The sequence below is a fragment of the Paroedura picta genome, chromosome 3 (assembly GCF_049243985.1).
Source record: "Paroedura picta isolate Pp20150507F chromosome 3, Ppicta_v3.0, whole genome shotgun sequence".
Taxonomy (NCBI): Eukaryota; Metazoa; Chordata; class Lepidosauria; order Squamata; family Gekkonidae; genus Paroedura; species Paroedura picta.
Genome location: NC_135371.1, coordinates 152,140,466 through 152,164,136, shown reverse-complemented (window position 1 = coordinate 152,164,136; position 23,671 = coordinate 152,140,466). Strand labels below are relative to the sequence as shown.

At 46.1% G+C, this 23,671-nt stretch overlaps 1 protein-coding gene and 1 long non-coding RNA gene across 3 annotated transcripts in view; one reads left to right on the top strand and one right to left on the bottom strand.

The window, feature by feature from the left end:
- SMIM36 (small integral membrane protein 36) overlaps positions 1-23,671 on the top strand; it is a 40,714-nt gene that overhangs the window by 14,906 nt on the left and 2,137 nt on the right. The window lies entirely within an intron of this gene.
- Positions 966-23,671, bottom strand: part of LOC143833183 (uncharacterized) — a 30,191-nt gene continuing 7,485 nt past the window's right edge. For both annotated transcript variants that reach the window (XR_013229548.1, XR_013229547.1), the window contains 2 exons: positions 22,214-22,286; positions 966-3,354 (listed from right to left, as the gene is read on the bottom strand). This is a non-coding gene — a long non-coding RNA (uncharacterized LOC143833183). The remainder of the gene's footprint in view (positions 3,355-22,213; positions 22,287-23,671) is intronic.

Here is a 23,671-nt window from a genome sequence, read left to right as displayed (position 1 = left end):
GGTCCTGCCTCCCCACTTCCAATCAACCGACTGGTGGGGAGAACTCCTACCCCAAAAGAGAGGAAGATCCAACATTTCAGTGACGTACCTACATGACTCCAACTTGACCCTGAAGATGAAGAAGAGTTGGTTTTTAAACCTTACTTTTCTCTATTAGAAGGGGTCTCAAAGTGGCTTACAATTGACTTCCCTTCCTCTCCTGACAACAGGCACCCTGTGAGGTAGGTGGGGCTGAGAGAGCCCGGATGTTACTGTTCTGTCAGAACAGAACTATTAGGCCTATGACTAGCTCAAGGTCACCCAGTTGGCTGCCTGTGGAGGAGTGGGGAATCAAACCTGGCTCACCAGATTAGAAGCCACCTCTCTTAACCTCTGCACCGCTGCACCTAGAAGAGATGTAGGTACATTGGAGGTGTCGGGTGACAAACTGCAGTGCCCCAACATCCCCAATCTGCCTATATCTCTCCTGGGTCACACTGGAACTCACATGGCCACACTGCTGAAATGTGGAATGAATCTGCCTATTCTTGGAAAGCCAACCCCTATCCCCCACCAGCTGCCCAGAGGAGCTTGGCTATCCTATGCCTTAGCTTGAAATGGCCTCCTGACATATCAAAACTCCAACTTATTATATGGCCTTGACCTTGAATTCTGATGTCAGGGTGAGTCCTCCTCTGCTACCTCTGCTTCAGTCTTGGTCATCTAGTCCAGGGGTAGTCAACCTGTGGTCCTCCAGATGTTTATGGACTACAGTTCCCATGATCTCCTGCCAGCAAATGTTGGCATGGGGCTCATGGGAATTGTAGTCCATGAACATCTGGAGGACCACAGGTTGACTGCCCCTGATCTAGTCAGATGGACCATAGGAATAGCCACAGACTAATAACCCAACCACACATTATTTTGGTTTAGGATGTCTCTATCACAGTGGTGACCAATGCTCATCTGAGAGACCCTGTGGAAAAGATAATCACAAACAAAACTTTACCCTCTAGATGTTAATGCCAGATTAAGCATTCAGTTTTTCTCCCTATAATCTACAAGAAAACATTCTTCTTGAGATATGCAAATAATGCTGTAAATATTCCAGTTAATCCTCTCAAATGCATTAAATTCCATGTAAACTGCTACAAAGAAATAGAGAATTCACCTTGAAACATCATCCTCCAATCCCATTGGGTTACGGGTTAAGCTTTGGCAGTTTTCTCAGAGGTCGGATTGCCAGGCACAGGTTGAGCCCCCCAGGAGATGGGGGGAGCAGATGTGGATAAAAAGTTGTTGACGCTGTGCCATCATCACATGCAGCGGGAACATTTATTTTTGTAAATGAATATTAACAGGATATCATTAACAGCACAGTAAGAAATCAGAAAAGGGGAGCCATGAATTCAGGGATTCTTTGACAAGATGAGTAGGTTCATCCAAATCACTTTGTATGAAGTCTTATTAGGTTACTTTTCCATGCCAACAATTATTTTTGTAAACATGCTTGCAGGATATGGAACGTTTATGGTTTTGGAGAATAGCAGGAGCAGCTCTGATCTTCTGGGCAACGTCTCAGATCAACTTGGTAGTCTTTATCCTTGCTGGTAGTTCTAGATTGGCCCCACCTACCCAGGCTAGGAAGATTATAAATTTTTATGAGTCACCTTGATAGAACTGCTGTTGCCACAGGCCGCAGCATAAGAATAATTTCTTCTTGACTCCCTGCCCCTGCCAAAAAAAACCCTGTTAGAGGAAGAGTTGGTTCTTATATGCCACCTTTCTCTACCCAAAGGAGTCTCAAACTGGCTTACATTCGCCTTCTCTTTCCTTTCCCCACAACACACACCCTGTGAGGTAGGTGAGGTTGAGAGAGCCCTGATATTACTGCTCGGGCTGAACAGCTTTATCAGTACTGTAGCGAGCCCAAGGTCACCGAGCTGGCTATATGTAAGTGGGGAATCAAACCCAGCTCACCAGATTAGAAGCTGCTGCTCTTAACCACTACACAAAGTTAGGGAGCAATCTAACAAAGCATATCCTGGGGTTACTTTCTCACTTGGAAAATTCATGGAGGTTTGAGGGTGGAGTCTGGAGAAGTTGAGACTTGTAGAGGCAAGGGAAGTCAGTGGGGTATAATGACATGTAGAGTTCACCCTCCAAAATTACTATTTTCTCCAGGGGAACTGATCTCTGACATCAGCTCCTACCTTAAGACTAGCAGTTAGGGTTGGGCATTTTGGTGCGTTTCGTCCACTTCGGCGCTGGCATCCTCAGGCTTCCATGATCGCCAAAGTGGTCAAAGCAAGCCGAAGCACCTAACCCTACTAGCCACCCTGGTGCTTCATCAGGTCTATCCCTCTATTCATACCTGAAAAATGTCTGAGTGTATTATGGAGGGGGGACGGGGGACAGATGTGGTGAGCAGAAAAGGTACCTGACCAAGTGGCAAGATTCCATCTTGTGAAGGACCTGCCCCCATCCCCTTCCTCGTGGCCACAAATGTGTACAGTGTAAGCCAGGGGTCCTCAACCCCCGGTCCGCGGCCCGGTATCGGGCCTCAAAGGCCATGGTACCGGGCCGCCAGCGGCCACGCCTTCCTCCCCCCCGCTGCAGTGAGAGGGGGGAAGAAGCAGGCACGGCCGGCGGCACGCCAGCGACGCAAACACGCACGCGCGGAGCTGCCGTGCATGCGTGTTTGCGCCCCCTGCTGGTGAAAAGGTGCACGCGCGGCAGCTCTGCGCATGCGCGTTAGCGCCACCTAGTGGCGAAAACGCGCATGCGCGACAACTACGCGTGCGCGTTTGCGAGCGGTGGCGGCAGCCGGGCCGCTGGCTCTCTCCAACCCTCGGAGGCGGTCCCCAACTACTAGAAGGTTGGGGACCGCTGGTGTAAGCTACCACCACATTTTGAATTCAGAGATATGTCAAGGAGAGATGGGAGGCCCTGCCTGTGTGAAAAAGTCAAAATCAAAGCCAAAAGTTACAATTAAAAGAGTAATGTAAAATTCATTTGAGGATTTATAAGTATAAATGTAAACTTCCCGATGCATTTCAAGTTCCTCCCTTAGTGGGATCTATAAATATATGAGCAACGATGCGATCTTTAAAAATACATTAAAATCTAACTACAGAAGAATTTAATTTGCATCTTTTGCCTTTGCCTTGGAATTCTTCTCTGGCCTTAGTGGTTCTCTTCATCTTTCCTTCAGCCCCTGCTTGAGGGAAAGAATTTCAAGGTTTCCTCTCAGGCAAAACATCTGAGGCATTTCAAGGAAAGCCCAAAAGCGTCTTGATAAAGATAGCGACCTTTCTCCAGAGGCTGTCGGCCATCACGTGCTGCTGTTGGCAAGCTGGAAGCGTCCCCTTCGTGCTTAAAAAAAAAAAAAATAGGAATTGAACTAGTTGTTTACTGCAGCATTTATTTCCTGCCAAGGTCATGCCCAGAGTGAAATCCGGATCAGCAGATTGAATGTCTGTTTTTTGCAGTGCTCCAAACATGGCTAGAGGTGATGGTGTTCCAAAACACAGACTTCTACTTAGGAGTAACTTTTGAGTATGAATCCTGAAAGGCAGTTGCTCAAGCAAATGTCTTACAGAGTCAGCTGCCATGTTGGAAGTCAGGGGTGTTCAAACCCCTGGTGGTTTGGCTCCCGTTTTTGTCAATTTCTTTTGCTGAGCTATTAGGTTGTTTGTGAGCAGCTTGGGCCTGTTCAGCAAGCTCCTTTCCGCGTATTCAAACAGTGCAATCAGCAGGGTTTCAAATCTGAGAAAGCCTGGTGGGAACTCTTGTTATGTGTGTGGACTCAATAGTGCTAATCCTGAACACTATGGAAATGAGGAATCATAAGTGAACCAATCACGGCCTCTTGTGCAAAACATACAACAGAAAACACAAAATTCAGATTAAACCAACCAACGAGAAACCCGTGGTTTAATGAGCCGATATACTTGCTGTGTACTTGTTTCCCAAACCGTTTCCATGAATATCTGACACTCTATGGCAGACCAACACAGCTAACCTTCAAAACCTACCTGCATTCCTTTTGTTGATATTTTGTCGGTATTCCATTTGGACATCAATTTAAAGTGGAATGTTTGTTTTTTCAAAAAGAAAAAAAATTATTTAAAAAAAAACTCCTGATTTAATATTTGGCTTTTTATGAATATTTTTTCTTGGATTTTGTTCACACAGGGTGTCAACACTATCATAAATGCAAACAGTGAATAATTAAAACTGGTTATCTTGCCCAGTTATGCAGATAAACAAATAAGAGTATACAAAGTCTGCAGGGCAAATCCCTGGATGACACCAGCAGCACTCCACCCCCTCCTTTCAGGTTACTTGGGCCAAGATCCTAAGCAAAGACCCTATAAGGTAGCAAAAGTGGAAGGAACGGCTTTTGTAAGAATCCAGTAGAGCAAACTTCAACCTGAGAGATACAGCCATCACCTTAATTTAAAGCTGGGGGAAGGGGGGAATGTTTAAAGCACTTGACATTTCCAATTAACTAGTGACAGTAGCTGCCTTCAAAGAATTCACCCTTTGAAGCTGCTCTGGCAACAACAGGGCTTTTGTTAAGGTAGAACAAGCCCATTGCCTGACTTTTGGTGCCTGTAGGTAACCATTCCCGTACTGTGTAAATCACAAGTTTCATCTCCATTGGTAGCTTCAGAGCACAACCTTCCTGTACCAGGATTTGGTTGCTTTCCATTCCTTTGTAAATTTCTAATCTTGCAGCAGAGATAAAGAAGCAGAATCAGCTATTTCCCCCTTTAAATCATACTTGGCCCTACGGGTTCCCACCTCTGCATACCTTCCTTCCTTCATTTTAAAATATTGCTTGGCAGTCAAATTTTCAGCCCTCTAGAAAAGAGCTCTGTCACAGTTTACCGTCTGCTTCTGAGTGATTTCCGACTGAGGCCCCAGTCCCTCGGGTATTCATTTCCACGGTCTCTCTTGTTTGGTATTCCATAACATAAATAGTAATTTGTCCGACTAATTTATTTAATTGCATCTTGGGATGTGATTAGAAGTAGAAATTAACAGCAAGGTGGGGCTCGCCTGCAATGTATAATACAGTATGTGCTTGGCACAGTGAGTTCTAGTCCACAAAAACTTATCCTAGAATAAAAGCTTTTACATCTTTCATGTGCCACAAGAAGCCTGCTAGTGTGTGCATTATAGGAATCCCACAGAGAATTATTTTGACCCCCCCCCCCAAAAAAAAAGAAAAATGGTTCAACAACAGTCTTCCCTGATCTTGCTAGTGGATTTTACCCCATAGTAGTTAATATACTCTTGCAAAAATATGAATAGGATCATTGTCAAGCCACATTCTCCCCCCACCACCCTTAATATGTTAGACCTTACGACAAAAGCACAACTTATATTTTGATAAGGCTCTGCATGATATTCTTATTGGCAAGTTGGTAAAATGTGGCATGCATCCTGTTACTGTTAGGTGGATCGAGAACTGGTTGTCAGAACGCACCCCAAGGGTGCTTAAATGGTTCATCATCTTCTTGGAGAGGAGTGACAAGTGGAGTGCCTCAGGGATCTGGCCTGGTCCCTGTGTTGTTCAACATATTCATAAATGCTTTGGATGAAGGAACAGAGGTGGTGCTTATTAAATTTGCAGATGACACTAAACTGGGAGGGGTAGCAAACACAGCAGAAGACAGAATGAGAATACAGGATTATCTTGACAGGCTGGAAAACTGGGCTAAAATGAATAGATGAATTTCAATACTGATAAATGTAAATTTCTGCATTTATGTAGGAAAAATCAAATGCTTCACTATAGGAAGGGCGAGACTTGTCTTAGCAGAAGTACGTGTGAAAAGGATCTGGGGGTCTCAATAGACCATACACTGAACATGAGTCAGCAGTGTGAATTGGTGGTTAAAAGTCAAACCAGATTTTGGGCTGTATTAAAAGAAGTATAGTGTCCAGATCAAGCAAGGTGACGTTACCACTTTACTCCACTCTGGTTAGACCTCACTTGGAGTATTGTGTTCAGCTTTGGGCACCACAACAGAAAAAAGATGTAGAGAAACTGGAGCATGTCCAGAGGAGGGCTATGAAGATGGTGGGGTTTGGAGGCCAAGTCATATGAGGAACGGCTGAGGGAGCTTGGTCTGTTTAGCCTGGAGAGAAGACGACTAAGAGATGATATGATAACCATCTTAAAATACTTGAAGGGCTGTCATATAGAAGATGGAGCAAAGTTGTTTTTGGCTTTGGCAGCCAACCGCTCCTGGGCCCCGGTGCAGCGAGCGCCGCGCTGTGGGGGGGGGGGGAGGCACGGGTGCCGGCGGGCACAGAGATGCCGTGCATGTGCGTTTGCACCTGCCAGCGTGCTGGTGCCCGTACCTCCCTCGCCTCCCTGGTCCCTGGCCCGAAAAAGGTTGGGGACCACTGGGCTAGGGAACCATTTCTAGGAATAAGGTCCCTTATTCCAGCTGAATCACAGAGGAAGGTTAATTTGGGCCTCATACATACATAACCTAGAGGTATATGGGAAGGAGCTAGTATGTATGCTGGCTCCTATTTTAGGATAAACTTAGAAGATTCTTGTTGATGAAAGGAACAAATACATAACTTCTACAGAAAACAAGGTCCTTTGGTGACCTTTCTGCTTTGGCAGCTCTGCAGCGGGAACTGGCATGTTGCCATCTCAACATCCAAGAGGAGGAACGTGAGAGAGGAAATTTCATTACCAAATTAGGTTTTGACTCTGTCTGCTTCCCCTCAATTGACTTTGTTGGGACCTGTCTCAGCCTACTTGCTTGAAGTAGCTTGCATGTTATTACCATAGTAAAAGTCCTTCATTCCTCCAAAGATCTGTATTAACAACAGCAAAAATCATATGGCCCAAAAGCCTGAGGTACAAGCCCCCCCCCCTTCTCCCCCAGTTGTGATCATTTGAGTTAGGACTCCTCAGAGCTTAGTGATCTCCACAGGGGACAAACTTGGGTGGGCTCCCCAGTGCTGCTATAGTTGCTGAATGCTGATACGGAGACACCAGGCCACCCCAGAACATAGGTATATATAAAACACAAAAGCAGAGGCAGATAAATACACTCACACCTAAACCTAGAGAACAGAAGCTAGAATGCCAGGAGGAGAAACAACTTGACAAGACTCAGAGGAAATAAATGACCAACATGGGTTTCCCATAGTGTTTCTAGAGCACTGCATGATGATGCTGTGCCAGTCCTTGCCCTCAAATTCTATGGGGAGTTGCTGACTTTGGCCAAGCAACTCTAACCATCCTCCCCATGCCACCAGGGTTTTTCCAGGCTTTTTAAAAAAATCAAAAATTGGCTGTCATAACATTATTGCAGAGATTTGTTTTAAAAAATAAAGCTGGGAATTCAGAGAACTTGATAGATACATTGCTATAAAGTTATAACAATATTCATAGAATAATAGAATAATAGAGTTGGAAGGGGCCTCCAGAGTAATCTAGTCCAACCCCCTGCAGAATGCAGGAAATTCAGAACTACCTGCCCACCCACAGTTGCCTCCCAACTCCAAAATGGCGATTGGCATTTCCTTGGGCATGTAAGAAAGAGCCACAAGAGCCACTGTGATTAAATTATTTCATTGCTGATTTTAAAAGACAAGAAAACTGGTTGGAGGGAATGTTGACTGTGGGGACAGTTACAGAGGAAATGACTCAGGAAAATATCCAACCCGCATGGCAACCATCTGCTAGGATATTTCCTGAAACTTTGCAGCAAAGTAGCTTTGTGAAAGATGAGAAATGCCAGGGAAGCCCTGGTGGGTGGGTGGGTGAATGCACCACAAATGGAAAGCAGCTGGGGTGGGGGGTGGGGTGTTCCAAAGGCATTGACTGAAGGACAGATATGACATACGGATAAGATTTTCAGCAGCCGTACTTTTGGCGGCATGGGTCAACAACAGGAGCCTGAATAAATACCTCTGGACATGCATTTCCCACATAATAGAGAAATCACCTTTGTTGCAATATTTCAGCATATGTGCATGGCGATTGTAGACCATGGACATCTCAAGAGCCACAGTTTGGGTTGTGTTTGCAAATGAAGTCATATGATTTTCTTTTGTTAACATCCCATGTCAGGATAATAATTATTATATATTTTTGAAAACCATGTTGTAATGGAATACTGGGGAGAGGGTGTGATTTATGGCAGGGGTAGTCAACCTGTGGTCCTCTAGATGCTCATGGAATACAATTCCCATGAGCCCCTGCCAGCAAATGCTGGCAGGTTAACTACCCCTGATTTATGGCATCTGAGGTTAGTTCAACACATGCAAAGCACCTATCATCTTACTACCAATAAGACAACAAGTAAAATGTACCCCTGAAGCAAGATCTTATGCATGACCCTATTCCCCCCTCCCCCCCAACTGGCTTATTCTGTTCAAGATAGATCCAGGTGGGTAGCTGTGTCGACTTGAAGCAGCAGAAAGAAATTAGAGCCCAGTGGCACCTATAAGAGCAACAAAGCTTTATCCAAGGTATAAGCTTTCATGTGCAGTCACATGAAAGCTTATACCTTGGATAAAACTTGGTTAAAGGTGCCACTGGGCTCAGAGTTTATTTTATTCAAGATACTCAGGTGTGTGTGTGTTTCAAAGAGGTGTGTTTTTCTTTGGAATCTCATTTGGCTTCTCTTGAAATGCATCAGTTGTTCCACCAGAAGGGGAAGCTGACAATGCCTAATCAGACAACAATAAGATGATCAACGGCACCCCTGGATTCTCCCTGAGGCACTGGGGGGGGGGGCTGGAAAATGGGGTGGAGCTGGGGGATTTTGCACCATTGGGACTTGACTATAAGGGGGAGGAGGTCATGTTTTTAATTTGTATGTGGCGTTTTATAATTTAAGTAACCCGCTGCAAGATGGCTTCCTGAGAGTGGCGGAGAAGAAATAAAAACAAAAAGAAAACCCGGAGACTTTGGGAGAGGGACTGGGAGTGGGTGGGATTTGGGGGTCAGGGAGCGCCCTCAGTGGAGGATAAAGGCAGCCGCTGGAGAGCACCAAAGGTGAGCCGGCGGCAGAGTGACAGGGCAGCCCCCGAGGCAGCAGGCGGGGAGGAGGACGGGGAGGAGCCACGGCCCGGTACCAGTCTTCGGACCGGGGGTTGAGGACCACTGCTCTAGGAAGTGAGGTCCATACTCATCCGTTTACACTTCCAACAGGCTCTTTCTTTCATTGCTCTTTTGCATAGTGATTGAAGATACCTGTCTCCTTGAGTTGCAGGGCCTTCTGGCCTCACAACAACTCTCCTGGTCCTCTCCTATGTCTGTACATTTTCCTTCCAACACGAAGTCTGATGTCGTGACTTCTGGCTCATAAAAGCTTGCATTTTCACAAAAGAGTGAGCTTTTAAGGAGTCACAAGGCCCTTGTTGTTTTGGCTGCAGGAAATTGCCACAGTGCAGTCCTATACAGAATTACTCCAGTCTCAAGCAACTAAGTCAATGGGTTTAGATTGGAGAAATTCTGCAGAGGATTGCACTGTCAACTCTGCTTTCCTTCTGCTGGTCTTCTAAGTGTACTGGGCCATGCTGCCATGAACTAACCAGAACTGCGCGACTCCATCTATATATAACATTAGCACACCAGTGATCAACGTGCCAGTCTGGTGCTCAGCCGCTGCATTTATGCTACATACAAACAGGCCTCTATATGTGAAGAAAGGATCTAAATGTACCTGGGTAGGCATGCTTACACAGGTGAGGGCTTTATCTGTAAGTTGTCTCCTGTACAAATCCTAATTTCCTAATTAGGTATAAAATTACAGACATAGAATTATAGAGTTCGAAGGGGCCATACAGGCTACCTAGTCCAACCCCCTGGCGAGCTTCTCGCTTGGGGGGGGAGGGAAGAAGGAGGGAAGAAGGAGCCGCAGCCCGGCGCCAAGGCCTTCACGGCCCGGCCCGCGGGTTCACGGCCCGCGGGTTGGGGACCACTGCTCTAAAGCATCCAGGTTAAATATCTGTCCAGCCACTGCTTGAAGACTGCCAGTGAGGGGGAGCTCGACACTTGCTTAGGCAGTTGATTCTACTGCTGAACTACCCTGACTGTGAAAAACTTTTTCCTGAAGCCTTGAATACACACTGAAATGCTGTTGTCTCATGATCAGTCGTGACTTTGGTGCTACTGCCAGTAGTTGTCATGATCTTGGGTTTTTTGATATTTAGGTATAGTCTCATCTTTTCACTTTCTTCTTTTAGTCTCTTTACTATAGCATTGTGCCAACACGATGGCCTCACTTGCAGGCTTGTGCTGGAAGTGACCACATGGCGTTGCCCAGATGCCTATTTTCCGTCCACTTGCAGGTTCCTGCCTCCTAAACTCCCTGCCAGTTGCCAACAGTTGCCGGGCAACCCAGTGACACAAACATTCTATAATTTTGTAAAATACCATCGACCACAGGTTAGAAGAAAGCTTTAAGACCTTCCACAAGGTTTACTTCCAGAAAACCTTGCAATACGATCAGGGGGCTGTTTGTTTTAAAAGATACGAGTAGAAACTGCCTATGAAGGTGACTAATTGGCATAATATCCCCTGGGGTTTCACAATTTTGAGCTTTCCAGAAAGGAAGAGCTATGCCAAAATGCAAACCTTCCCATCCAATAGTTATCCCATTAAACCATTATTGTGTCAAAAGGTGCTTTTCAACAGGTAGAATAGGAGACAGAAGGGTGGGGGGCCGCCTTATAGGGCACTGGATGAGCACGTGCTTTATCAATATGCACTGCTGTGAGCAGACAATGTTCTCTCTCTGGCTGCCCATTGGAGATCCCGTTCATAAGTTACAAAAGACCAAACAACTAAATACAATTTGGCTTTCTTTGCAGGCTCTCTGTGCCTTCCTTGGTGCCAAAGGGAGGCTTGCACAATGCCTTCCTGATTGTAGAAACAGTGGGGTGGGAGTTCCATTGGTCTGCTGATCCCTCCTGCCTCCTAGTACAGCAGACCAGCTTTTCTTTAATGTTGTGCAAATGTGTGCTGTGATAACAACCTTTCCTGTGAAATGTTATCCTTGCAATGGAAGCCGTTTGAGAAATAATCCCCCACACTCATGCACACACACTCAAAATGGTCATCTCACATCAGTTTCTGTTGGCAGCATGGGAGCATGCATTTTAAAACGTTTCAGAGTTGCACAGAACCACCTAGCACTCCTGCCCTTCTTCCAAGGAGTTCACAGTCTGGATTCATTGGGGGGGGGGGGACCTGATGTCACTTACTTGGAAGGCACTGGGATTCTGTAGTACAAACTGAACAGGCTGGGTGATTGGCTCACCTTAGATCATCTCACTCCGACTGCAGCTTTGATTTCCATTACAAGCTCCTTCCATCATATCTCAAGCTTTTTCTTTGTGATCAAATTTGTGGGGGAGGTGTTAAGTCTGTGGGTTTACTCGACATGGATTACAAGTTTTTCAAAATCAAACAGCTCTTTATTGAATCCCACTCCAACTCCAAACACCGAGCGGTGAACAACAGAACCCCTGGAACTTATATACATTTCAGGCATCCCACCAAGGAATCTGATTGGCGCTTAACAGAGCCCACAAAATGGTCCATTACTAGAGTCTCAAGTTAGCCTGTGATTGGTTCGCCTTCAAGTCTTCGTTTGCGTGTTGCGATGTTGCATAGAATGTCCACATACACAACAGTGGGAAACCCATTTCTCAAAGGCTAGGGAGGACGGGTGCTCCCAGCAAGCAACTATGACACTGCTTTATGATGCACAGTGCCATTCTTTTGTTGGACAGCAGCTGTGGAGCCCCAAGATCTTTTGGAATTGGGGATGTCAGCCTTTCCAGGATCAGCATCCATAAATAGCAAGGTGTTGATGGCAACATGCAACATGCAACATTCAGCAGTGGAATCGGCTGCCTAAGGAGGTGGTGAGTCCCCCCCCCCCGCACTGGCAGTCTTCAAGCGGCAGCTGGACAGCTACTTATCCTGGATGCTTGAGGCTGATCCTGCATTGAGCAGGGGATGGGACTAGATCGGGGGTTGGTAGCGGGCCACAAAGTCTTCAGTATGGGGCCGGTGGCAGCTGCGCCTGCCTCTCCCCCCCCCCCCCCGCAGCGAGAAGCTCACCAGGGTGCGAGCGAAGCGGCCACCAAAGCAGCTGCTTCGCTCACGGCCCGGCTAGCTTCTCGCTGCGAGGGGGGGAGAGGCAGGTGTGGCCGCTGGGATGCCCTTGGATGCAAACGTGCATGTGCGGAGCTGCCATGCATGCGTGTTTGTGCCCCTGTTGGTGCAAACATGCATGCATGGCAACTGCGCATGCGCATTTGAATACAGCTGCCACGCATGCACAGCGCCCGGGCTGCCAGCTCTCCCCCACCCCCTGAGGTGGTCCTCAACTGCAAAAAGGTTGGGGACCGCTGGACTAGATGGCCTGCATGGCCCCTGCCAACTATGCTTCTAGGTTCTTAACCATCTCAGGACCAGCACCTGGGGATGTTTTTGCTTTCCAAGCAGGAAACCGAAGTCATTGGGCTTAATTTTACGAACATCATCATCTTGTGTCCCAGTTAAACTGTAATAGTTGGACATCTATGCCCCTTCGTAGTTCCAAAAACCCTTTAAAGTCCAGCTAACCTGCAATGTAACTTGACACTTGTTCTCCAAGTGGATCAGGTCACTGACACTGACGGCTATGTGTGCTGGCTGACCTCGATTGTGTCTTGGGTCAACTGGAGGCAGTCCTGGTCCCAAACAATAGAGTTGGGAGTGAAGGTCTGAAATGTGTTTACCCAGAAATCAAACCCAGCATATTAAACAGAACTTCAAGTTGCAGCAGAAGCCCTTATGCATGTTCCTTGAGTAATGGAAAAAATCTGTAATGAGGAGTCCTTTTGTTCTAAACAAAACTTGGAAGCTTGCAAGGAATGCTTCCCTCCCTGCATTAAAATTGCATGAGATGAATGAGTAGCTTCCTGCACACCTAGCCTGGAATTTCCGAAGCCTAGCAATATGTAAGTCTTGGAGGGAAACAAAATAACTGACACTTCAATAAAGGCTTCATGGTTTACCAGGTGATAGTCACCTCTGTGCCATTGAAAGCTCCAGCTAGGGGTGCCAATCTCCAGGTGGCACCTGGAGATCTGCTATGACAACCCATCTCCTGACTACAGACACCAGTTCCCTGGAGAAAGTGGCTGCTTTAGAGGACTGTGTGGTATTATGCCCTACTGAGGTGTTTTATCCTCACAACAGGTAAGGTAAGCTGAAAGAGTGACACTGGCCCAAGGTGACCCAGCAAGCTTCTAGGGCACAAGTGGAGGTTTTGAATCTGGGCGTCTGAGATACTAGTGCAACACGCTTAACCGCTGTGTCACACTGGCACGCTCCATACGCATTGATCCACTTCAAGATTTTATTTTGCTATATTAAACAAATTTCTAAACTGATATTTTTCTGCACAGCTGGCAAATCAGTGGCTGGGTCCATGGAGGTGCAAAGTATGCTTCAGCAATCACCTTCACATCACCTCTGTGCCTCCCCCCCCCCCCAATCTTCTTGTTTTCATCTCTTTGGCTAGAGGATGGCCTAGTCATTGAAGCACTGGCCTCCTGGGATTCATCCTTCTAACCTGAAGGGCCTGTTCATTAGCAGTGGTTGGTGCTCAGTGTGTGTCACTGTATCGGCTAGCTTACTCAAGGCGGCATCAATATTTTATTTGACTCGGTTTCCATTTTAGGAGCTGTTGCAAAGGGATGTTAGACAGAGATCGTGGCTGCAGATCAAGTTTCCCTGTCTAGTTGATCCTTCGTTTGCCTAGACAATTTCTGCCTTATGTGGTTAAGTGTCAGAAAGGATCGGGGCCAGATTCCATACTGGTTGGTTATATGGACTGCAGATCCATCCCCCAGGAGAACTTGAATGAGTCATCTCGCCCAGCAGTTCACAGTCTGGCTGAAGCTGGAATCATGTAGATTTCAGGCTACAGGTTACACCTATTATAAACTACAGCCTCAGCTCTCTGATAGGAGTTGCACCACCACCCCTCCCAGCCATACGTATCCATACAAGTAACACCCCCAGATATCTAGATCCCATCTCATTTTTTTGCATCTCCTTCTGCAAAACAAAGAAAGCCACTGTAGATAGGGAAAACAGCCCTCGGCCATTACAAGACTTGCAAATAGCCTCCTGTTGTTGGAATTATGACTGCTACCGGGACCCCAGAGACTGATAGGAAAAAATATCACAACACTATAACACATTTGCCCCCAAGCTTTGCTCTTGGCTAAATAATAATGCTGATAATAAAGTTCTCCTCAGCCTGTTTGTCAGGTTTCCCAAGCTGCTTCACAAACATGTCTGCAGCTCTCCTCTTATGAAACAAGGGATGGCTCCTTTCCATAGTAGGTGTAGAACTCAAGACAAGCCCCAGCCAACCAATGAACTCAGAACTTCCATTTTGTGTAGCTGCTAGATGGCAGTTGGTAAGTTGGAATAACTCATACAGAAGGCCAAGAGGAGAGGACAAGCCATGATGGATAAACACAGCGAGGAGCACCACAGAAGCTCGAGGGGAAAAAGAACTGTCTGCCCTTATTTATGTAGGATATTGTTAATTTATTATTTATGAAAACATTTAGGTCTCACCTTTCCTCATGGTTCCAGGCAGGTATTTCTAGGCTGCCTCTTCAGAATACTCCAAATAACATAACAAGGGAGTTAATTATCACAAAAGCTTGAAGTGGGCACTCGGTGGGGTGGAGAGCCAAGGGGACCAGATAGTCAAAACGAGTGTCGGCTTTTCAAATGCTCACTTTAATAAATGAGGCAAAACTTGAAAGTTAGCTGCTACCGATAGCCAGTATCTTCATGGATCTTTACTTCCTGATTAATTTTGTGTGTCTTTATCCTGACATCCTTTCAAGGCACCCAGGATGGTGACATGCATGATTCCCCCCCTGCCCATTTTATTCTCAAAAGCAAACATCTGAAATAGGCTAGGCTACCAGAATGCCTCTGAGTTATTTATTTATTCAATATTGACACCTCATCTGTGCGCTCCTTTTCAACCACATTTGATTACATATGCATGCTTTGGAGGGCATGAGTCATGACCTCATGTTTTACGGGAGAGATGAGAGCAGTTCAGGCATCAGGTAGTTTAAAAGGGAGCTTTTGGCAGGACCAGGCACTGGGACCATGGTACTGGGCAGGGCAGGTGAATTTCTCACACACCCTTCCTTTTAAAAATATTTGCCAGGAGTGGAAGTCAACAGGGCAAATTTCCATCAGGGAAATGAGACAGGAGATAAAGAGTTAACCATTCCTTCCTCTGCCCCGTGGCTCCATTCCATCCTAGGTACCCTCACACAGTGGGTTTTAAGGGTAAACACCATAGCGGGGTGCCCAGTCACAGGTCTGCAAAGGAAAGAAGTGGCTTTGTTCAAAGTAATTTCTGTAACAACGTTTAAAAGATGTCAGTATTATTATCCCGTGCTACAAATGAGGGGTCAAGGAGAGAAGCCTGCCCAAATGAGCCCTCTCCAGTTCCGACACGATTCTCTCTTTTATATGAAGAAGAAGAGCTGTTTATTAATCTGGCGAGCTGGGTTCGATTCTGCGCTCCTCCACATGCAGCCAGCTGGGTGACCTTGGACTCACCACAACACTGATAAAGCTCTTCTGACCAAGCAGTAATATCAGGGCTCTACTTTGAGACTCCTTTGGGTAGAGAAAAGCGGCATATAAGAACCAACTCTGCTTCTTAATATCAGGGCTCTCTCAGCCTCACCTCCCTCACAGGGTGTCTGTTGTGGGGAGAAGAAGGGGAAGGCGAATGTAAGCTGCTTTGAGACTTATTCGGGGAGAGAAAAGTGGCATATAAGAACCAACTCCTCTTCTGTTTTTATACCCTGCTTTTCAGTACCCAAAGGACTCTCAGAGAAGCCTACAATTGCCTTCCCTTTCTCTCCCCAGAATAGACATCCTGTGAGGTGAGTGGGGCTGAGAGAGCCTTGATATCTCTGCTCAATCAGAACAGCTTTATCAGTGCTGTGGGGAGCCCATGGTCACCCAGCTGACTGCATGTGGGAGGACCGCAGAACAAAACCTGGATTGCCAGATTAGAAGTCCGGACTCCTACACTAAATTGACTGTGGGGCTGTGAGAGCCTGATCCCAGCTTTGCACATTAGTGGGGAAGGAGGGCTGTTGCTGGCAGAAAACATCAGACCAGCATGGCACTCCTGGCTGGAATGCAGTTTCCGCCTGTCACCAGAAGGCCCCTGATGGCAATCCTTTCTAAACACCCATTTGTTGATGTGGCTTTATGGGGGATCAGCCCAGGGTCATTTTGTTCCCTGGTACAGCAATATGCTGCTCCCCTGTTGTCATAGAAGTCACAACTAGTGCCCATGAACAAAGTGTGTGTTTTAGTTATGGTTTTAGTTGTGGTTCCTGCAGTTGCTGTTATTGATTGAGAGGTTTTGAGGCCTCCTTGAGTGCTGAGAGCTAGTTCTCTGGAGGGAGCCGAAGGAAGTCTGCATTATAACCTAACCGTGCAATAAGTGATCACGCTTCGATCTTTTCCCCATCCCATTTGTGTTTTCTTTGTCATGCTGTTAAAAAGAAAACCCATTAGAAAAACCGATGGAAGGACTGACGGTGTGACCACTTTGGAGGAAAAGAAACAAACAATGTTATTTAAAGTGCTTTCCTCGCTCTAGAAGAGGTTTGCGTTCCCAGTCGTTGGCTTTTATCATTTCACCCTGTTTGCCTCCTTGGTATGACTGCCAGCTCCCAAGAGTGATGACGTCTGAGGCCTCAAGACTGGCAAAGAATCTAACAGCCTGAGAGTAGCTGCCCCTCCCACTTTGCACAGAGAGCTTAGGATGGCTAAGGCATGAGGGAAGTCTTCACTTGTTACCTCTTTCAAGTCAAGGAAACTTGAGTACCTGGCCAGAGAGCATTCCCATAAACCCTAAAACTCCAGCTCCATTTTTCCAAAGGGCAATGACTGAGCTGACAGTAAACTCTTCCTAGATTGTAGCACATCAGTTCCCTCCCGGCCCTGGCTCTGAACTCTCAGCTATACTTACCAGCCAATCAAAAATTGGCTCACCGGTCAGAGAGAGCATGCCTTTGCCTCCTTGCTTCAGGTGGGCTGCTTACCTTTTTATGTTGATTACCATACGCCTACTTAACTGTGGCCTTCATGATAAAAAGCTTTTTAACAGGGCAGAACCACTCCAGATATCCCCATGAGTTGGGCTGGCCAACATAGTCTGGGAGTCCCAATGCTTCCCAGGTATGCACAGGCCTGATTTAGACAGTAGACAAGGGAGGCTTAATGCTTAAGGGAGGCTCAGTGGGAGAGCATCTGCTTGGCATGTGGAAGGTCCCAAGTTCCATACCTGGCATCTCTAGTCTAAAACATGCTCCTCCCCCCACAATGGGAAGCACAGAACTCCCAGACTATATCTGTTGGCCCGACCATGAGGACATACCTGGGGAAAGTGTATTGTGTAGCCCGGTCAACATGATGGTCTCTGGGTTACTTTAAGTCTCACAAGCTGTGTTGGCTCTTCACAGGAGTATGGGGGAGAAAGGGGGAGACCCACGCACTCAGGAGTATGGGGGAGAGAGTTCCATACACTCTGAGTTCACAGGCATGTACTACTGACTGAGATAAGGTTCTCCTCCCCATGCATTTCCCCATGTACTCTTCCCCATGCACTACCTGTAGCCCTTCACCGAATGCGGGATATTTTCAGATAGTAATTGTCATTTTGGCATGAACAATAATTGGCTGTCCCTTTCCTGAAACACAGAACCTGTTTTGCCTTGTTAAGTTACCAGGCACTTCTGGTGTCTCATCTTTCTCTCCCAAATACTTCTGGCGATATTTTACCTCCAGTGAAACTCTGGAGACCGTTCCAAAGTCTTTCCAATGTTACTTGCATTGTTTGTTCAAGAACAAAAGAAGCAGCAACAAAGACGGCAGGCCAGGAACTGACTCAACTGAGCATTCAGCTTTGCCATTACAAAATGACCTGAATGTTGATGCATTATACAGTGGACTAGAGAAATGCCCGGCAGATGCTAGTGACATGTATGGAAATGCGGCTATTCTGTTGTGGCTGCTCCAGCTACACGTGACTAAGTCCTTATGAAGAAGAAGAAGAAGAAGAGTTGGTTCTTATATGCCGCTTTTCCCTACCCGAAGGAGGCTCAAAGCGGCTTACAGTCGCCTTCCTATTCCTCCCCCCACAACAGACACCCTGTGGGGTGGGTGAGGCTGAGAGAGCCCTGATATCACTGCCCGGTCAGAACAGTTTTATCAGTGCCGTGGCGAGCCCAAGGTCACCCAGCTGGTTGCATGTGGGGGAGCGCAGAATCGAACCTGTCATGCCAGATTACAAGTCCGCACTCCTAACCACTACACCAAACTGGCTCTCTTATGTTTCTTAAGAAACAACATGAGTACTTTGCATCATACACATGATGGGAATTTTGTGCCTCCCGAATACATACTGGGTTTTTTCTGTTTGGGTCCACAGCACTTCTTTTATCTGCTGTTTGTACACCTGCTACCGCACTCCCCTCCCCCAGTCCTGCTGCTATTTATGTGACTACACCTAAGTTTGCTCCAAAGGCTTTGTGAAGATGTGAAAACAACAGTGGGGAGAGGCTAAGGTTGCTTGTCCTTGAGCGCTGAGGTCACAAACAGGAAAGAAAAACACCCTGGGGTATGTCTGGCAGGCACAAATGTCCCATTGCACATGCATTGTTCTCCAACAAACTTGTAATGCAATGGAGCCTGATGACAAGGTGGTGGAGGCTGCAAGCCAAGACTCCTCCTTTCCTCTCTTCCCTTCGGGCCTCCCCTACTTCAACACTGTCTGTGTAGCAAACCCCCGCCTACCTCGGGTTGCCAGCTCTGGGGTGGGAAATATCTGGAGACTTTGGGGGTGGAGCCAGGAGGTGAGTGGGATTTGGGGCAGGGTGGGTATAATGCTATGGAGTTCACCCTCCAAAGCAGTCATTTTCTTCAGGGGAACCAATCTCTTTAGTCTGGAGATGAGCTATAAAACTGGGGGATCCCCGGGTCCCACATGGGGCCTGGCATCCCCACCCCATCCTCCAAATCTAACAGGTCCCAGTTCTTGCAATGGGACTCAGTTATTTTTCCAGACAGGAGCTCTGCTGTTGACACTTCATCTTCGTGTGCCTGCCTGCCTAGGTCACTGACTGACCTTTGCTTCCAGGGTTAAGGAGCATAGTTAGTGTTTTCCCTTAGTGTTCAGTATGGGAGTTCCTAGGCATGCAAACAGACAAAGTCACAAAGGCACTAATGGACATTGAGTGTTCATGCTTACCAGGGACAGGTGCCAGAAAATAGAGAGTGATATCTGATTTGCATTTTGGCACATTTTGGGTTTTCCCTTTTAATTTCTTTTTCTTGTATGATTATCTTTGCACTAGAGGTTGCTATACCTTCTGTGTTATTCCTCTCCTCTCTAGAGGTGCTGAAGGTTAAGTACTGAATGAGATACTGATTACAATCCAGAGAGTAAATATTGCTGAATGTGTTTGAGTTGCATCTGTTCCATAAATACGGCCAGTTCCTTTGTGACTTTAAACAAACAATTGACAAAGACAGCACACACCAACAGAGAAGAGGCTTTCTCTTCCAGGCTTTCTCAACTAAGGTTTTGTGAAACCCTAGGGTTTCTTGACGGCCCTGGAAGGGTTTCCTAAATAGGTGGGAATTAATTAGTTTTTAATATATTTTAAAAATTTGTTTAACATTTATCAGGTGATACGACCATATATGGTCACGTCTACCCGCCCTGCACTCCCAAATTGGCCAATGACAGGCCTCGGAGGGGTGGGAACAGGACCCGGGTGGGCGTATGCACAGCTATGCTTCCCAACCATATTCTGCATGATCATGCCACTTCTGGCGTTTCTCAAAACCTGGAAAATGTTTCAGGGGGTTTTCAAGTATAAAAATTCTGAGAAAGGCTGGTCTAACAAGATGAGACAGTTGAGTGTTGAGGGGAAGGGATTCAACCACTTACCTTTAGTGTGAGAATACAGTGTGTCTGTTTTAAACTGTTACTTGCTAAAGCGTGTGCCCTGATGCCTTCTTCAAGGAAGAGAACCACTGTCCCACTCCAAGGGGGAATCTCTAAAGTGAAGGCTTCTGTGGATTATTGGAACAACCTAAAGCATTTCTGCTTGGAAGCTAGTACCTTAGAGACCTATGGTACAAGCTTTCAAGAGCAAAGCTCCCTCTGTCAGACTCAGGAAGGAATGGAGACTGGTGGTCTTCAAGCAGCGGCTGGACAGATACTTATCGTGGATGCTTTAGGCTGATCCTGCACTGAGCAGGCGGTTAGACTAGATGGCCTGCATGGCCCCTTCCAACTCTATGAATCTATGATTCTGTGAGATCTCTGAGACTTTTTACCTCTGTCAGTAGATGGGAGCAGGTAAAAAAGAATGTTTGTAAAGGGTGCCAAGGAACAAAGCATATTGCAATCAGATACAACCTCCCAGGGCACTCAGTGAGGAGCCTCAAAGTAGCTATTTTATTGCAAGGGAATTTCAGAAACAGACTGGAATGGGAGACTACTGAATTACAAGTTATTACAACACTCAAGGCAATGGAGTCCTCAGGGCTTAACAGAGATATTGTGTTCTTATCTATGCATACTAAGCCTTTCAGTTCTCACTTATCCCCAGAATTAAACTTTATTGGTCTTAAAGGTGACATCTGTTGTTACCTCTTTTATTATAGGTATTCTAATTCGCTGCTATTCATAGACCTTACCAATGGTCCAATCTTAGCTATCCTTATGCACTGTGACTCTAATTAGCCCTTCCTGGCAACGGCCCTTCCTGCCTATCCTTATCCATTGTTCCTCTATATATTTGTGAAACAGCCTGGGGGGGTGAAACATGTCTGGCTGTCCGAGTTGGAATAGGGCAAATCAGGGTGCAGCCAGCAACTATGGCTGCACCCTGATTGGCCCTGCCCCTACAGCTCCTGCCCTCCCTCCCTAGACGCTAGCCTCATTCCTCTCAGCCACGCCAGAGACAGACACACGGAGCCCTGCCAGGCTGAACACGAGCCCTCATTCCCTCCTATCGCTCCTGCTGTGAGGGAGGCAGAGAGAGAGACAGAGAGAGCTGCCCCAAGTTGCTGACAGAGACACAGAGAGCCGCTCCTGCTGTGACAGAGGGAGAGAGAGACGGGCAGAGAGAGCTGCCCCAAACTGCACTCCAGCCCTCCTTCCCTCCTACAAACCAGCCCTCATTACCTGCTATACCAGAGACACACAAAGATAGACCTGCACCTCCTGGTATACCCTGGGTCCTAGCGCCCATTGCATTCCTGCTTGCAATGGGCTTTCTTGCTAGTATGTAATATTTAAGGAAGTCTGTTTCATTGCATCTACACATGCTAAGTCTGGATTCAAATTTTGTAATCAGATTGCGCTTCTATTGTCTACACTAGGGGTAGTCTTTGGGCTGATCCTGCATTGAGCAGGGGGTTGGACTAGATGGCCTGTATGGCCCATTCCAACTCTATGATTCTATGATTCTATGATTCTAGTCAACCTGTGGTCCTCCAGATGTTCATGGGCTACAATTCCCATGAGCAAACGCTGGCAGGGGCTCATGGGAATTGTAGTCCATGAATATCTGGAGGACCGCAGGTTGACTACCCCTGCTCTACACTGAATAAACATGTCACTTCCTATGCAAAAGAATAAATGGGCTTAAATCTGCCATTAAAAACCACAATATTAAAAAAAAACAATAGGAAAACATTTTAATCTTTCAGATCATTCCATTGCTGACCTAAAAGTGGGAAGGGGAAATCACAACATGAAATTGCTTAACTTTATTCACAAGTTCAAAACAATGGATCCCCCCCCCTCCCCCAGACTGAATACGGTCATAGGATTTTGATATCACGACAGAGGCTAATTTTCTGCCCCCAAGCCTTTCCTTTTTGTACCACTCAATATAAATGAATCATGTGGTGTTAAACATATCCCAAAATTGTGGCAGATTTTTAAAAATGACAGACTGTAAAACTTTATTGTTTACAATAAGTCACTGATGCGTCTTATCTTTTCCCAGAACAAATGTGTAATCTCATGTCTGTCAGGTAATTCTGTCATATCCTTTGAACGTCAGACAGGCAAAACAGGAGGGAAATACTTACTTCTGAGCATTGCTTTCATAGCAATCAGGCTTCTGTGCTGAGCTCTCGGCTCTTCTTCAGTATATCTGTGACTCTGAAAAAGTTACTAGGAATTAATTATATCAAAATCTGCATTATGTCCACCACAAACATGCCAAATCTGATGGCACTTTAAAGAGATCAGATGCAACCTTTCTGTATAAATTTGGTGTGTGAGAGTTATTTGTTTCACTGTGCAATGTTAGAAGTTACAGAAGGGAAACCTCAGACAAGCTTGTTTTGTGTAGATGTAGATAAAGCATTGATTAATTCTTGCTTGCTTTGGATTAAGAAAGGAAGCCCCAAAATTGAAAATAGTGGCACCTCTAAGGGTTCTCCACATGGTTGCTTGAACTTGTAAATTTCCAAGAAGCTGGTTTATCCATGTAGCACATGCTACAGGCCCCGCACTTCCAGGGTCCCCACATGGGACTTTCCCTTCATGGATCAAAGCTGTAGCCTTTCTCCTATTTAAGGACACTTGGAGTGACGCCCCGTTCTACTGTAGAGGGCCCCTCTGCCCCGTCTGGCTGCTCTCGCTGCAATTATGCTCTGCTAGAGCCCCACGAAACCTTAAAAGTAACAAAAGGAACAGGGAACCTTGTGGCAGATTCAACAAGAAATAAATAAACTCACCACAAAGGAATGGCAAATATCAAGTTAATTATTTATTTTTATTTATTTATTTATTTATCATACTTATATACTTATACATACTTATACAAGTAGAACAGGTATACAGATATTCTTACAATTAGAAAAGGTATACAAAAGGTACACAATTAACAATCTTCTATTTTCTTTATAAATGAACAGTAACTCCCACTTTGTGGATACTCCCAACAGGACCAGGAGCTCTGCCTGTTTCACAACAGCTTCTGCCGGGGAGCAAACAGCTGATCAAAATTTTCTTTTAATAGGAAGTAGATTATAAGTAGAGCCTCTTGTGGTGCAGAGTGGTAAGGCAGCAGACATGCAGTTTGAAGCTCTGCCCATGAGGCTGGGAGTTCGATCCCAGCAGCCAGCTCAAGGTTGACTCAGCCTCCCATCCTTTGGTAAAATGAGTACCCAGCTTGCTGGGGGGTAAACGGTAATGACTGGGGAAGGCACTGGTAAACCACCCCGTATTGAGTCTGCCATGAAAACGGTAGAGGGCGTCACCCCAAGAGTCAGACATGACCCAGTGCTTGCACAGGGGATACCTTTACTTTTACCTTTAGATTATAAGTGCACTTGAGAGACATGATTTGGTAGCCCATGCTTTTTTGGCTGAAGAGTAAAGCCTTCTTATGACCTGTTTTTGGCTCTGACATCAACAAAGGACTTGTGTTCCTTCTTCTACACAAATTATAATCCACTTCCTATTACACTCCTGTTGGGAGTATCCACAAAGTGGGAGTTACTGTTAATTTGTAAAGAAAATAGAAGATTGTTGTGTAC